A 14431-nucleotide genomic window follows, 5' to 3' on the forward strand; every position below is an offset into this window, starting at 1 on the left:
GAAATGGATATTTCGATGTGTTGCAAACGGAAGGACAAAACGAATATACCCGCATCCTTCGGTGGTGAGTATAAAAATACCAAGTCCAAAATTTCAGCCAAATAGGATACTAACTACCAATTCTAGAGGCTCAAGAAGAAAAATCGGGCGATTGGTTTATATGGGAGCCATATACAGCTGTGAACCGATTTAAATCATACTACGCGTGTATTTTGGAAATCCAAGCAAAGCTCTACGGGCAACATTTCAGACAAATCGGATTCTAAGTGCGCCCTCTAGAAACTCAAGAGGTCGAATCGGGAGAAGTCAAATATGGAGTTATATCAGGCTATAGACCTATTTGCACGAAACTTGGCATGGGTATTGGAAGTCATGGAAAAACTTTACCGGCAAAACTTCAGCCAAATCGGGTGGTAATTGTGTTTCCTAGACGCTCAAGAATTCAAATCTTAAGATCGGTTTATATGGCAACTACATAAGGATATGAACCGTTTTGGACCATACTTAGCACAGTTGTTGGAAGTCGAAAAAACATCTTGTGCAAAATTTCAACCAAATCGGATAAATATTGGACTCTCTAAGGCTCAAGAATTCAAAATCCGAGATCGGTTTATATGGCAGCTATATCAACACATTGACCGATTCACCAATTGGAAATATTTGAGAAAAATTTCAAGCGGCTAGCTTTAATCCTCCGAAAGTTAGCATGGTTTCGGCAGACAGACAGAAGGACATACGGATAAATGGATTAGCGATTGGCGTTACCACACCTAAGAGACTCGGTTCTCCAGAGACTTGCAAACTATTCGGATATTTAAAGCTTTCAAGATATTTCTGGTTTCAGGACTTGAATGAAATTAATCGAACCAAATTGTAGTTGGCCCATAAAATGTCTTAACATCAAAATGTACTTAACTCTTATGTTACAATGTATGGTGTTCATTTTAGGGGGAGGACCGAAATCTTAATATCATATTGACGCATTCCCTTTTTAATAACCACCACTGTGTTTTGTGCATATGCCATAAAATTATTGCGGGCACAAAAAAAAATATTATGCAAAATTATCGTAAATTTTTATGAATGAATTCAATGGCCTAGCCATTGAATAGAAAATTGCCTTAACCGTTGAGCCCCACGAGGATTGCCCATACAAAAATGGCAAAAGAACACTGTAATACATAGAAGGCAATATACAATGAATATTTTGTTAAAAGCATTTGATTGCTGTGGCTGGCGACTTAAATGAATTCGCTGACGGCATAGATCTTGGGCATAGAATTTTCGAAAAGCAACACAAAAACAAAACAAATGACTGTAAGGAAAAACAATTAATTTACCATCAATCAGTCGTCTGGATGATTGATTTCAAATGCCACCACCATTGAATGAGATATGGCCAAACCCGTTTTTGGAGCCAGTAAAATGAAATAACCAAATGGGACGTCACATTTGCAAATTGCAAATAATTTGGCAAACAAGCGGGCAGAAGGCCTGTGGCATTTCCATGGGATATGCTTATTTTATCTTAGCTATACGTCACGGTAATGGCCAAAGCATTAAAAGATGTTACTTAGCTACAGCGAGATCATGGATTTGTGGTGTTTTCTTTTCTTGACAATTCCACTAAAAATGGCACTTGATTTCCGCTTTGCTGATTTTATAATATTTGCCATCAGCAAACCCAGAATTATTATACCCACCACCGTAGGGTAGGGGGTATATTCATTTAGTCATTCCGTTTGCAACACATCGAAATATCCATTTCCGACCCTATAAAAATCTAAGACCATCTAGACATGTCCGTCCGTCTGTCCGTCTCTCTGTTGAAATCACGCTACAGTCTTTAAAAAGAGAGATATTGAGCTGAAATTTTACACAAATTCTTTTTTTGTTCATAAACAGGTTAAGTTCGAAGATGGGCTATATCGGACCACATCGTGATATAGCCCTCATATAGGCCGATCGGCCGATTTAGGGCGTTAGGAACAAAAAAGCCAGATTTATTATCCGATTTTGCTGAAATTTGGGACACTGAGTTGTGTTAGGCATTTCGTCATTCTTCTTCAATTTGGTCCAGATCGGTCCAGATTTGGATATAGCTGCCATATAGACTGATCCTCCGATTTAGGGTTTTAGTCCCATAAAAGCCACATTTATTATCCGATTTTGCTGAAATTTGGGACAGTGAGTTGTGTTAGGCCACTCAACATCCTTCGTTAAGTTGGCCCAGATCGGTTCAGATTTGGATATAGCTGCCATATAGACCGATCCTGCGATTTAGGGTCTTAGGCCCATAAAAGCCACATTAATTATCCGATCTTGCTGAAATTTGGGACACTGAGTTGCGTTAGGCCTTTCGATATCCTCCGTTAATTTGGCCTAGATCGGTCCAGATTTGGATATACCTGCCATATAGACTGATCCTCCGATTTAGGGTCTTAGGCTCATAAAAGCCACATTTTTTATCCGATTTTGCTGAAATTTGGGATAGTGAGTTGTGTCAGGTCCTCCGACATTCTTCGTCAATTTGGTCCAGATCGGTCCAGATTTAGATATAGCTGTCATATAGACTGATCTCTCGATTTAAGGTTTTGGGCCCATAAAGGGCGCATTTATTGTTCGATGTCGCCGAAATTTGGGATAGTGAGTTAAGTAAAGCCCCTCGACATACTTCTGCAATATAGGACAGATCGATCCAGATTTGGATATAGCTGCCATTTCGACCGATCTCTTGATTTAAGGTTTTGGGCCCATAAAGGCGCATTTAATGTTTGATGTCGCCAAAATTTGGGACAGTGAGTTAAGTATTGCCCCCAACATACTTCTGCAATATGGCACAGATCGGTCCAGATGTGGATATAGCTGCCATATAGACCGATCTCTTGATTTAAGGTTTTGGGCCCATAAAAGGCGCATTTATTGTACGATCTCGCCGAAATTTGTTACAGTGACACAGTTTGCCTCGAAGTGGCCACATATGATGAAGGCGATTGCAAATTGCAATAGCATTCCATTAAGGAACAGGGGCAAACTTCTGAACTACGGATGATAGCTCTTGCAGTTAGGAGAAACGTTTGCCGACACTTCGATGTTTTTCGGGATAGGGAATTGCATTTCAAATCCAACATGTTGGAAAGAGCGAGAATCACAACTCTTGGCCTATACACCAGAAGAAGGCTATTGGCAAAAGTTTGAGGCTTAAACCTCGTGACATGCAATGGTTGTATACTGCAGTTGTCAAACCTACATAAAATGATATAAGGTGTTGTGGGTTGATGAACGGCTGTCCAAAAATCCATCTTCTGCTTAATACTCATTCGGATTCAAAGGATGGCTTGTTTGTTTATCACTCCCGCATTGAAGGCGACACCATCCCATAAAATGCATTTGCAAGAGATATTTTCCCAAACAGCCAGGCAGCCTTTTATTCTCTCTTGAACGCATTTCTGAATTTGAAAAACCCCTTAACTGTCACTCAACAGTTTAAACGTTTCATTAGCAAAAACTGCTGTTGGTTTTTGAACATTTGTGGTTGATATGGTAACATCTGTGTGTTGATTCACTTTTATGAACGAATGTGGTCACTTTGTCAACGCCTTGCTTAATTTTTTCTATGAGTGTGCGAAACTAGGAACTACCGTACAAATTCTATGGGAACTGAAAACTGTGCGTGACATGTCCGCAAAGTCTTCAGAATAAGGCCCACAGAGCAACGAATGACAGATGGTAGGGGGTTGAAAACTCCATAATTATGGGGCTGAATTTAAACTTGAAAACTTCCGTTTGCAACACATCGAAATATCAATTACCGACACTACTAAGTGTATATATTTCGGATCGTCGTAAAATTCTAAACCGATTTAACGATGTCCGTATGTCTGCCCGTCCCTCTGTTTTAATCACTCTAGAGCATTCAAAAATTGAGATATTGCGCTGAAATTTGGCACAGATACGTCTTTTTGATGTACACTGGTTAAGTTCTTTAACGGGCCAAATCGGACCATATTTGGATATAGCTGCCGTATAGACCGATTTTCCGATAAAGGGTCTAATGCCAATAACAATTTTATTTTTCATCCAATTTTGCTACAATTTGAAACAGTTAGTAGTTTAAGACTTCCCGACAACTGACCTAAATATGGTTCAGATCGGACTTTATTAAGATATAGCTACCATTTAGACCGATCCCCCGATAAAGGGTCTAAAGGCCATAAAAGCTTAATTTTTTATCCGATTTCGCTTAAATTTAAAACAATGGGTTAGTTAAAGCTTAAGCTTTATGGTTCAGATCGGACTATATTTAGATATAGCTAGCATATAGACCGATCCTCTGATAAGGGGTCTAAAGGCCATAAAAGCTTTATTTTTTATCCGATTTCGCTGAAATTTGGCACAGTGACTTGTTTTAAGCCTCTCAACGTCCGACCCAAATATGGTACCGATCGGACTACATTTAGATATAGCTGCCATATAGACCGATCTGCCGATAAAGGGTCTGAAGCCCACAAACGCTCTATTTATTTTCCGGTTTCGTTGAAATTTGAAACAGTGAGTAGTTTTAGGTCACCCGACGTCCTTCCCAAATATGGTTTGCATCAGACAATATAGCTTCCACACAGAGCAATCTGCCGATAGAGGGTCTGAAGCCCATAAAAGATTTATTTTGTATCCGATTTCGCTGAAATTTGAAAGAGTGAGTAGTTTTAGGCCACATGCCATCCGACCCAAATATGGTAAAGATCGGATTGTATTTAGATATAGCTGTCTATAAATAAATGCTTTATTTATTATCCGTTTTTGTTGCAATTTGAAATACAAAATTCAATAGTGACTTATATTTATTAGACCACTCAATGTTCGTGCCGAATTTGGGTGCATAAATTATCCAATTTTTACCAGATTGTGGCGAAAGGGGGTTTACATATATACCCGAGGTGGTGGGTATCCAAAGTTCGGCCCGGCTGAACTTAATGCCTTTTAACTTGTTTGTACTTTACTTTACTTTCCTTTATTTCGATATACTCTGTTTTTTTAGAAAACGAAATTTTTAAAGTGGAACCTAAAGCGCTTAGTCTAAGATAAAAAAAATCCTAACATCTTGTTTAGTAGAGAAAAAAGAACACTTTGCACAAAGTTTTTGTAAGCCAAACACTTAATGCACTTTTTTGCCTACCACCAAGAGAAGCACTTAAACTTAAGATGCGTTCGGAAAATAATGCTATAGACAGGAAGCAGGGTTTGATGTGGAGGTGTACTAAAAAATAAGAAAAACACTAAACATTATTTAAGTGGTACAGAAGTGTCATTGAGAGAGGGAAGTCATAGTTGACAATAAGATAGAAAAACTGGGGCATATTCGGCAATTTTCCAAAGACTTAAGGAAGTGCTTGTAACACTAGAGGAGGAGAATGAACAAAAAAACGAACAAATATTGCGAAGACTATATGTCATAATGTTGCTACAGCAAGTAAATGAAGGAATGAGTGCGGGAAATTGGAAATACGCCATTCCTAGCACAAGAATTATCGCAGTTTTCTATGCTTGGCAATGCAAGGGTGTTATAAAGAAATGTATAATTCCCTGCACAAGAGTGGTGTAGGGTATATAAAAAAACAAGTAAAAGAGTGCTTAATTCGGCCGGGCCGAAACACAATGGATTCTGCTAAAATATGGGAGCTATATCTAGTTATAGATCGAATTGGACCGTACTTGGCGCAGTTGTTGAGAGTCAGAACAGAACACTATATGCAAAATTTCAGCCAAATCGGATCAAAATCGCGGCTGGTAAGGGCTCAAGAAGTCAAATCGGGAGCCGATCTCCCGATTTGATATGGGAGCTATATCATGATCTAGAGTGATTTGAACCGTATTTAGCACAGTTATTGGAAGTCATAACTGAACACCATGTACAAAATTTCAGCCAAATCGGATGAAAATTGTGGCTTCCATGGGCTTAAGAAGTGAAATCGGGAGATCGGTTTATATGGGAGCTTTATTAGGTTATAGGCCGATTTAGACCGTACTTGACACAGTTGTTGGGAGTTAGAAGAGAACACAATGTGCAAAATTTCAGCCAAATCGGATAAAAATTTTGGCTTCCATGGGCTCAGGAAGTAAAATCGGGAGAACGGTTTATATGGGAGCTATATCAAATTCTAAACCGATTTGGACCCTACTTGGCACAGTTGTTAGAAGTCATAACAGAACACTATGTGCAAAACTTCAGACAAATCGGACAAAAATTGTGCGATTGGCACTGCGAGATGCCGTTCGTACTCGGCTATAAAAAAGGTGCCTTATCATTGAGTTTGAACTTGAATTGGAAAGCACTCATTGATGTGTGAGAATTTGCCTCTTCTCGGTTCCTTTGTGGGGGCCCTGCTGGGTACTTGGACCCAAATTTTAATACCATATTCGTTTTCTGGTCTCCAATATCTTTCACTTGATACCCTTATTGTGACTATCGGACCACTTTCGGATATGGGTGACGTTTTTGGGATAATCCGCCTCCACCCGATATCTAAAAATTATATAGCCTATGTTCCCTTCCAGACAAACGTACACAATCTATGAAAATTTTAAGAAAATCGGTTCAGCCAAGTATCATATAGTCATAATGGGTCTAATGGCGTTATTGAGAGGTGGCATGAGCCCCTATACTTCGATCTGATTTTGTATGCCAGATTCGAAATCTACTCCCGAATACCTCTCATTTGAGCCCCATATTGAAATGAACGTCCAATATGTCTGTTTTGGGGAGTTTTGGGGTTGGCGCTGCCCGATGGGTACTTAGACTCAAATTTTAAAACCATATTCGGATTCTATTCTACAATACCTTTCATTTGATACCAATATTGTCCCGATCGGTCCACTTTTGCTTTTGGATTGTGTTTTTGATATAAGGTGGAGTGTCCGTCCCTCTCCCATTACCGACAAATTATATAGCCTTCCAGACCAACCGACACATTATCCGAAAATTTCGAGAAAATCGAATTTACCATTTTTCAGTCGGAACAAACGAACTGAGACCCATATATCCGTGATTGGCTAATGAGCCCATTTTGGTCGCTTTTGTGGGGGTGGGGTGAACCCCTTTACTTCGACATGAATTTGTATGCCAGATTCGTTATCTACTCCCGCACACTTTTAATTTGATACCCATATTGTTCTTATCGGTCCACTTTTGACTTTGGGTGATGGTTTTTGGGGTAACGGTGGAGGGTCCGGCCCCTTCCGTTATCTTTTAATTGTAAAGCTTATTCCTACTTCCTGACCATGTTCGTAATCTATTCCCGAATACCTTTCATTTGAGTCCCATATTGTCATGATCGTCAAATAAACCTATTTTAAGGGGTTTTGGGGTTGGGGCGGCCCCCAAGGTACTTGAACCCAACTTTTATTATGAAATTCGTACTCTACTCTTGAATACCTTTCATTTGCATCCCATATTGTCCCGATCGGTTCACTTTTATTTTTGGGTAGTATTTGGGGTATGGGTCCGCCCCCTCCCGATTTCAAAAAAATATATAGCCTATGTTTCCTTCCAGCCATCCTACACAATCTGTGAAAATCGGTTCAGCTGTTTTTGAGTCTAAACGGAACAAACAAACAGGTTATACAGGGTGGCTGATGAAAGCCGCTACCAAAAAAAAATGTAATAACTTTTTTTCTATTTAATAATAATAATTTAATAATTAATTTAATTAATTAATTAATTAATTTAATTAATAATAATTTAATAATTAATTTAATAATTTAATTTAACATGAATAAAAGAAAAATGTATTCCATACACCGAAAAAAAAATGTAGCAATATTCATCATTGTAGCAATATTCATCAGCCACCCTGTATGTCAAGTTATTGACCGCTATGGGCCGAAATTGAAATAGCTGTTAGAAGTCATAGAGAAAACCACCTCCAAAATTTCAGGCAAATCGAGTAATAATTGCGCCCTACAGAGGCTCTGAAAGTCAAATTGGGGGATCGGTTTATATGGCAGCTATATCAGGTAATCAACCGATTGAGACCATACTTGAACAGTTGTTGTAACCCATACCACAACGACATACAAAGCACCAAATCTTTAAAATAAAGGTGCTATAAATTAAATTTCCTATATACTTACAGGACATGACTATCCATTTCAAATTTTGATCGCTGATTGATTCTAATTACTTTATAGATGACTGCCCAATTAATTGAAATTTTTTTTTTTAACTTGACATCTTAACCTTAAAAAAAATTCAACATCTAGGGACGATCCTGTTTTTAAAGCTATTTTGCGTCTTTAACAACGGTTCACTGTTGTCTTGCCTCAAGGTCATTTTCCTAACATTATCATGACAGTGCGGTATCCATGTTTAGATTTCTACCTCGCACTGACCCTCTCTTCTATTATATAAAGTACAATAGTTCGATAAATGACACGTATGAGAGTCCGAAGGAGGGCTTGCTCGTCATGGAAGAGCCGTTCCTGGAATGCCAGCATGTCGGTGAAGTCAGTTCAGTGCCGTGTCATAATCCCAGAAGAATTCAAAACATTTCTCCAATTCACCATTCTCAAATCCAAGATCTTGAGCAACCCCATAATTTCCATATAAATCCTAAGTTCCGTAAGCGGCAGCCTCCTTCCGTTGATTGTTCTTCTGTCCATCATTAGGACAAAGATATCTGCCTGAAATATCGCACACTCGTCCGGCAGTCTGAGAGAAATATCGATATAGTAAACCTTGGAGTAGCTTTTCAAACTCACACCTACATCTTGGAGTCATCTGTGAAAAGTCTCTTCCTATTGAACATTGCAACCGTCCGCAACCCCCTCTTCCGTTACATCGATTCCTGGTGCCGCGTGCTCTAAGACCTATCTCAGTCTAGCCTCCGCATTCCATAATACCCAGAATGAAATCGTGGCCGTAACCCATCCTGCTTCTGCTTGCCGAACTCCCTCAGCCCTAGTGCACCTTAGCGGCACAGTTCATAATATAGTCCTAAATAGATTGGATATTGGTTAAAGTGGAGATTGGAGAAGGTTTGGAAAATTGTCAGTCAGTGCCAGTTGCTCAGACGAGCTTGCCAGCATCGACTCCAAGCCCGACATAGGTGTGAATCTTAATACTCTCGTGATTCCGACAAAGGCCAGTTTCCACATTTTCTCGAACTCTCTGGTTCCACTATTTCCATCTAAAGCCATCCACAATATCAGCGCTACGTACATCACCACTGTCTCACAATGACCGTATATTTATAGCATAACCATTCTCGTGATTCTTGTAAATGGAAATTTGCCCATGAACATTCCATTCAGCAACAGAGCTAAACTTATCACATATCAATGAGTGCTGTCCGAATCAAGTTTAAGCACCATGATAAAGGACCTCATTTTTATAGCCGAGTCTGAACTGTATGCCCCAGTGCGACACCTCTTTGGTAGATATGGCAAAATATCGATGACATTATCGATATTTTATTTTAAGCCTGAATATCGATTGCAAAATTGAACAAATATAAGTGACCCGACGCTGATAATTAGTATACATTGCGCCTATAGAGGGCGCAATTGTCATTCGATTGAGCTTACATTTTGTACTATGATTTCTGTCATGACTCTCACGACAACTGACTTTTTTATGTTTTATTGGGTCTGTGCATAGGTTTTGCTTCTATATTAATCGATCTCCGGATTTTTACTTCTCATTTTCGCTTCTTCAAATATTTTTTAAAATATACAATAGTTGATGGGAAATTAACGATACCCAGAGTGCCGATGCGTTGGTATATTGGATATTTACTAGCGGCTTTAAAGTTTTGAAGTCAATAAAAGATTACAAAAGAAATTTGTTAGAAAATACCACCGCATTTGAGAAATCTCCTTCTTATATATAAAAATCAATTTATGTTTGTTTGTAGGTTTGTTTGTTTGTGTGTTCCTTATAGACTCCGACACGGCTGAACCGATTTTCTTGAAATTTTCACTAATGGTGCATAATGATCCCATGGTGAAAATAGGGTAATACATTTTTTGATATCTGGTGGGGAAGCGGACCCTGCCCTTACCCTAATTTTCAGAAACGCCAGATCTCGGAGATGGGTGGTGCGATTTAAATGCGAAATTTTGTGTGCTCTCTTATAGTAAACTACAAACAAAAATTTGGTATCGAAATTTTGGATGGGGTACCTAGGTGGGGCGCCCCACCCCAAAGCCTACCAAACATATATATAGACCAATCACGTCAATATGGAACTCAAATGAAAGGGATTTAAGATTAGAAAACGTATCTTATATCCAATTGTCGGACCAAGCGTTTGGGGGACCACCCCAAGCCCCAAAACACCCCTAAATCGGACATATTAACCGACCATGGCAATATGGGACTTAAATGAGAAGTATTTGCGAGTAGAATACGAATACAAATGTGGGGCCAAGTGTTTAGGGGGCCGCCCCTCCCAAAAACAAAACGGCCCCCATCCCCCAAAACACCCTCAAACCCGACATGTTTGCAGACTATGGGAATATGGGGTTCAAATGAAAGGTATTTGGGAGTAAACCACTAATCTGATATCAAAATTCGGGACCAAGTGCCTATACGTTCAACCCCCATAACAACCCCCAAATGGGACGGATTTGCTCACAATCACAATTTGGGTATTAAAGGGAGTGGATATCGATATTGATAGTGTGTAGGGCCCATTTCCCAAACCGGACATATTTGCGGACTTTTGCAATAAAGGGTTAAATGAAAGGTATTTGAGATTAGAAAACTAATTTGATATCCAATTTTGAGGTTATTGCCAATGTGGGGCTAAAATAAATGGTATTTGAGAGTAGAGAACAATGCTGATATATTTTCAGGGCTAAGTATTTGGGGGACCACCCCACTCCCCAAAACACCGCTAAATCATATTCATATTCACCGACCACGTCAATGTGGGGCTCAAACAAAGTTATTTGAGAATAGAAAAAGAATTTGATATCCAAATATGGGACCATGTATTTGGGGCACAGCCCCTTTTCCAAAACCCCCACCCCCCCAAAGAGAAAAAATGTTGTGGCCAAGTGTTTGAAGACGCCTCATCTCATAACCTCCCCTTAAACCAATGGCAAAATGGGGTTCAAATGGATGGTATTTGAGCACGATGCTGATATTTTTTCAGGGCCAAGTATCAAGGGGACCACCTCACCTCCGAAAAACCCCCATATCGGACATCATGACAATATCCGGCTGAAATAAACACTTTTGAGAATAGAGTATATCAAACGTCCAAACGTTAATGACCCTAAACCCTCCGAGCGAATTCATAGACCAATAAAGATCATATGGGATTCAGATAAAGGCATTTATATTCTTATACTGTAAGTCAAGCGATATACATCTATATTTTCGTAGCATGGTATTTCACTAAAGGCTTTTTAATTGTCGAAAATACATCTCCAATGCATAATTTTGTTCCATATAAAATAAAATAAGGCGCAGCGGATCGGGCCCGATTCAGCTAGCAATACATATAAAAATTTCGATTTTGCAAAAAAACCCGGACTCTAGTTATCAAACTACGATTGTTAGGCAGTTTTGACTCTTCCTCAATGTGAATAAGGCACCAAGTCACCGGGATTTAAACCCCTACGGAATGGAACACGCACGCAATGACTCATTGGCTCCAGTACCTAAGAGAACCTACACCCTGCTCACTGTCTGCAGAATTAAAATATTTTTTTTTTTTACCCACCACCATAGGATGGGTGTATACTAATCTAGTTATTCCGTTTGTAACACCTCGAAATATTCGTCTAAGACCCCATAAAGTATATATATTCTCGATAGTCTCCACGTTCTGAATCGATCTAGATATGTCCGTCCGTTCGTCTGTCAAAATCACGATAGAGGTCGAACGCGTTAAGCTAATCGCTTGAAATTTTCACAGATACTTAGTATTTATGTAGGCCGTTGGGGATTGCGAATGGGCCATATCGGTTCAGAGTTAGACATTGCCCCCATTTAAACCAGCTCCCGATTTGATTTTTTTAGCCTCTGAAGGCCACAATTTTTATCCGATATGGCTGAAATTTTGCGCAAAGTATTCTGTTACGACTTTCAACAACTGTGCCAAGTACGGTCTTTAACTTAATATTGTATATCCCCATATAAACCGATCTCCCAATATGACTTCTTGAGCCCCGATTTGGCTGCAATTTTTGTCCGATTTGGCTGAAATTATGCACATGGTGTTCTGTTGTGACTTTCAATAACTGTGACAAATACAGTTCAAATCGGTCCATATGAAGATAAAGCTTCCATATTTTAGCAGAATCCATAGTGGTGGGTTCCCAAGATTCGGCCCGGCCGAACTTGGGACACTTACCTGTTATACCCACCACCGAAGGATGGTGTCATTCCGTTTGCAACACATCGAAATATCCATTTCCGACCCTATAAAAAATATATATTCTTGATCAGCGTAAAAATCTAAGACGATCTAGCCATGCCCGCCCGTCTGTCTGTTGAAATCACACTACAACCTTTAAAAATAGAGATATTAAGCTGAAACTTTGTACAGATTCTTTCTTTGCCCATAAGCAGGTTAAGTTCGAAGAGAAGCTACATCGGACTATATCTTGATATAGCCCCCATACAGACCGATCGGCCGATTTAGGGTCTTAGGCCCATAAAAGCCACATTTATTATCCGATTTTGCAGAAATTTAGGAAAATGAGTTGTGTTAGGCACTTAGACATACTTCTTCAATTTGGCCCTGATCGGTTCAGATTTGGATATAGCTGCCTTATAGACCGATCTGATCTGATCGTTTCAGATTTAGATATAGCTGCCATATGATCTCTCGATTTAAGGTTTTGGGCCCAGAAAAGGCGTATTTATTGTCCGATGTCGACGAAATTTTGCGACAGCGGATTGTGTAAGGCCCTTACGACATCTTTCTTCAATTTGGTCCAGATCGGTCTAGATTAGGATATAGCTGCCACAAAGACCGAACTCTCGATTTAAGGTTTTGGGCCCATAAAAGGTGCATTTGTTGTCCGATTTTGCCAAAATTTGGGACAGTGAGTTGTGTTAGACTCTCGACATCCTTCTTCAATTTGGCACTGATCAGTTCGGATTTGGATATAGCTGCCATATAGACCGATCTGATCTGATCGGTTCAGATTTGGATATAGCTGCCATATACACCGATCTCTCGATTTAAGGATTTGGGCCTATAAAAGGTGCATTTCTTGTACGATGTCGCCAAAACTTGGGACAGTGAGTTGTGTAAGGCCCTTCGTCATCATTCGTCTATTTGGCCCAGACCGGTTCAGATTTGCTTATAGCTGCCATATAGACCGATCCTCCGGTTTAGGGTCTTAGGCCCATAAAAGCCACATATATTATCCGATTTTGCTGAAATTTGGGCCAGTGAGTTTTGTTAGGCCCTTCGACATTTTTCTTCAATTTGGCCATGATCGGTTCAGATTTGAATATAGCCGCCATATAGACCGATTTCTCGATTTAAGGTTTTGGGCCCAAAAAGGCGCATTTATTGTCCGATGTCGTCGAAATTTGTGACAGTGAGTTAAGTTAAGCCCCTCGACAAATTTCTGCAATTTGGCCTAGATCGATAAAGATTTGGATTTAGCTGCCATTTAGACCGATCTCTCGATTTAAGGTTTTGGGCCCACAAAAGGCGCATTTATTGTTCGATTTCGCCAAAATTTGGGACAGTGAGTTGTGTTAGGGCCTTCGACATCTCTTTGCAATTTGGCCCAGATCGGTTCAGATTTGGGTATAGCTGTCATATAGACCGATATCTCGATTTAAAGTCTTGGCTCCACAAAAAAATGCATTTCTAATCCGATTTCACTAAAATTTCACATAGTGACTTATTATAGGTTTTTCGACATCAGTGTCGTATATGGTTCAGATCGGTTTATATTTAGATATAGCTACTAAAAAAAACAATATTTTGTTATGCACAATTGAACAGTGACTTGTGCTTATTAGTATTGAAATATATTCCGATTAGGAAATCGGAATATATTTCGATATATCCGCTATGCTATGCAATAAGGTATGCAATTTTCACCTGATTTTGATGAAAGGTGGTTTACATATATGCCCGAGGTCGTGGTGGTATCCAAAGTGCGGCCCGGCCGAAATTAATGTTTTTTTACTTGTTTTTACTTAAGAAGGAAACCTTTTCAAATTTTTTAACTTTTAAGCGATATTTACGCACTAGCGTAAATTTCCAGTTTGAAAGCAAATTTTCTGACTACTGTTATTGGAAATCGTTGAAAAATTAGCAAATTGTAGAAAATGTTACCATATTGTAGCCAATATACCATTAAAATTAACAGATATATAATGTACAACCTCATGAAGTATTTATGGAATCTCTATAGTAGTATAGTATATAAATGGTTTATAATCTGAAAACAA

Source organism: Stomoxys calcitrans, chromosome 5 (genome assembly GCF_963082655.1).
Source record: "Stomoxys calcitrans chromosome 5, idStoCalc2.1, whole genome shotgun sequence".
Lineage (NCBI taxonomy): Eukaryota > Metazoa > Arthropoda > Insecta > Diptera > Muscidae > Stomoxys > Stomoxys calcitrans.